Source organism: Cyprinodon tularosa, unplaced genomic scaffold (genome assembly GCF_016077235.1).
Source record: "Cyprinodon tularosa strain WSP-4 unplaced genomic scaffold, ASM1607723v1 ctg968, whole genome shotgun sequence".
Lineage (NCBI taxonomy): Eukaryota > Metazoa > Chordata > Actinopteri > Cyprinodontiformes > Cyprinodontidae > Cyprinodon > Cyprinodon tularosa.
This window is the reverse complement of record NW_024039749.1, coordinates 187,350-190,485: the sequence shown is the minus strand read 5'-3', so window position 1 is coordinate 190,485 and position 3,136 is coordinate 187,350. Positions and strand designations below refer to the sequence as shown.

The 3,136-nt window shown below is 33.0% G+C and overlaps 1 long non-coding RNA gene across 1 annotated transcript; it reads left to right on the top strand.

Moving 5' to 3' along the window:
• Positions 1-1,055: 1,055 nt before the first annotated feature.
• On the top strand, positions 1,056-2,635 carry LOC119776924. Its single transcript, XR_005279848.1, has 4 exons — positions 1,056-1,504; positions 1,591-1,654; positions 2,108-2,244; positions 2,542-2,635. It is a non-coding gene; the product is annotated as an uncharacterized LOC119776924 (long non-coding RNA).
• Positions 2,636-3,136: the final 501 nt, after the last annotated feature.

Sequence of the window (3,136 nt, the reverse complement as noted above, 5' to 3'; positions counted from 1 at the left end):
GGGGAGAGGCGTACGGGACGGTTCATGTTGCTCCAGTCTGCAGTCTGACAGATGTCACAGAAAATTACACACTGTAGCTTTAAAATTTGTTCTTGTCTTTCTTTTCTGTTAGAAATTTTGCATCTATAACAAAAGAAATGTAATAACAATTCAGAAATTAATGGGTTAGTACAGGCTTAACACTAATTCAGGGTGTTGCAACTAATTGTTGAACTAATTAATAAAAAAATGAATCCAGCACTGGAGTTTCCTTTTGCACATCCCATAAAAGGCAGCTTAGCTCTGGCAAGAGAATTACAATCCAAACCTGAGAGATTGCCTGTGCTTAGAACAACTAGTCATTACTGGGATCTAGCTGTTGTGCACACCCTGGTAAAAAAAAAATGTGCTTTATTGTATTTCAAGTATATTCATATTTCCTATAGTTTACTGAAAATGTACTTAGACAAATTGTACTTTTTGTAAATATATAAAAAGTATACTAACATTACGCTTTCATGCTAATACTTTTAACACACTTTAACATAATTACACTATGTTACACTTTATAGAAATATATTATTAAAAAAGTATACTTTAAGTGAAAGTTATGTGTAATTTCTAAAGTGTACTTATTTTAAATTTGTTTTTACATATATTTTTGCTATATTTTAAATTGTATGCTCAAAGTTGTCATTGTAACGTACATTGAAAGCATATTTTAAAAGTACACATTTTAATATCGACACTGTAATATTAAGTTTGAGTGCATTTTAAGTTACATTTGAATCTAATTATGAAGTGAAGTTATATACGCTTGTACTTCAGGTAATTCTTTTGGAAAGTGTTCAATAGTATAACTACAAAAATGCACTTAAACCCTATTATGCAATTTTGTGCTGTGTGTAAAGTACACAGATAGCAATTATTGCAGTTGTTATGTAATGTTTAATAAGTTTTGAAAAAGAAATATGATACAATACATCTTACACACAAAACCACATTGAACAAAACACTAAATGTTCACTTCAAAAGTACAGGTGCACAAAATTGTGTGTTCTGCTGAAAAGCAAGTGGTTTAAAGCTGGTGCAGTGCTACATTATGATCTAACAAATAGCATAACCCACATTGCAACAGAAAAGTTAATACTGGCCAAATGCAAAAGAAATAAACTTAACACATTACAATTGTCTCAAGTGTTCAAAAAAGAACATTTCATTAGTATTGTTTAATGGATCAAAGCAGGGCTACTGCAAACAAGACCAATTGGTGAGTGCACATATTTAAAAGTCGCTGACAGCACTTCATGCATATAGGAGTGATATGTGGAGGTTGTTTGGCCTTGATGTCTGTAAAGTAGTAGCTCCCCAAGAATTTTAGTCTTGGGGAGTTTTTGGTTCAGTACTGATATCAGAATTCCCATAGACTTTGAATGCACCACACCTGCACAGCAGTTAGTCACGGCTCCTCCCTGCTCAGAGCTAGCGTGCTTTTCTTTTAAGGCCTTGGTCTGCATGGAGAGAGGTAACTTTCAAAACATTCCCATTTGGTTTTGAAATCTTAAGATATCTGTATAAAACGCGATTTTGATTATTATATTTGTATTGTAGAAACAGGAGATGTAATCGGTTGAGCAGGAAGATTTGCTGTATTATTGTGTTGAAGAATATCCTGGTGAGTTCACATGAACCTGTGAATGAAATATATATATTTTTTGAGATGTAAAACCAGTCAGGATATAATGTTTTGTAATATATGTAATTTTACTAGCTCTTTTGATTTATTGAATGCATTAGCACAGTGAGAAGGAGGCTAACACACCCCCCATGTGCTCTTCTAAAAAAGAAAATGCACTTTCAAGCTAGCTACATCTTGTGTGATGTTGCTGTAAAACCCCCACAAGGGGTTAACGTAAAATTAACCCTTCATAGGTGTCCTGGATTGTTTTTTCCAGATACAAGTATTGACTACTGACCATAATGATTTCTTAGACAGTGAACCACATGTAAATTGATAATTTTACTTTATATTTTTGTCTGTATAAATGTGGTAAAAACCAATTTATATTATGGTGATTACATGATTTATTTTCCAATTGAAGTAATTGCTCTGCACATTTGTGTGCAGGCTGTTTTTTTTTTTACATAGTTGCAGAATCTGCTGTTACAGCTGAGCGGTTCATTGTATGGACTGGACTAGACTCCACCAGAGATGTTGATGCAGAATGTTCCCAATGTGAATGCCATCCGGTTCCCTGGAGGGTGGTAGGAAAAACAAGGAAACTTAAGGATTTTTCTTCCCTTTCTTTCTGCGGATTCATAATTTTTTTCTTTTCTGAGATCTCTGACAATTTTTGTTGTTACTTTGTTTAATTTTTTTGATCAGATCTGATAAAACCACTTGATGCATCAGATTTATTTAAATTCAACTGAAATGGACAATTTTTTTTTCTGGTGCACTTATGGACCCTGGTATATCATACTGATACAATTTGTCAGACTTTTCTGATGTACTGCTCAAAAATACTATGAATTTACAGTATCTCTCTGTTTGGTTAACAGACGCTGTTCTTCTGGAGTTTCCGTAGACAAGTGTCTCTGATGTGCGCACGGCCATCAGACGAAAATGTAACAATGAGCAGTTCAGCCAAAAAAAGGAAAATAATGTGTGGTGGGCGTGTTTTTGTATGGTGCGAGGGTTTAGGGGTGCAATAATAAGGAATGTTGTTTTTCATTGTTCAGTATTCCTCTGCGTTCTTTAAAGTTTATTTGTAATGTTTAGGTCTGCTGCCTGAAATTGACATATTTCTACAAAGTGTACTAAAGTACCAATATTTGAAAATGTGTTGTAAGTTTTATAATGAAAATGGTTAACGTCGATATGTAAATGTTTATACATTCTGAGATAGTACAAGTTATATTATTTGTAATGTACTATAATTTGGACATGTTTCAAATACATTAAAGTATATTTTTTCATCTGCACGGAAGTATATCCACAAGTCTTTCAGCATTTAGTATACTGTTAATACATTTGCAAGAATGTGCAAGGTAGAAAGTAGTATAGCAATGTAATGATAAAGTATATTTACTATTAACTGCAAAGTATGCTTTTTTAGTAATTGGAATAAGCCAACAGTATAATTAAGCATATTAT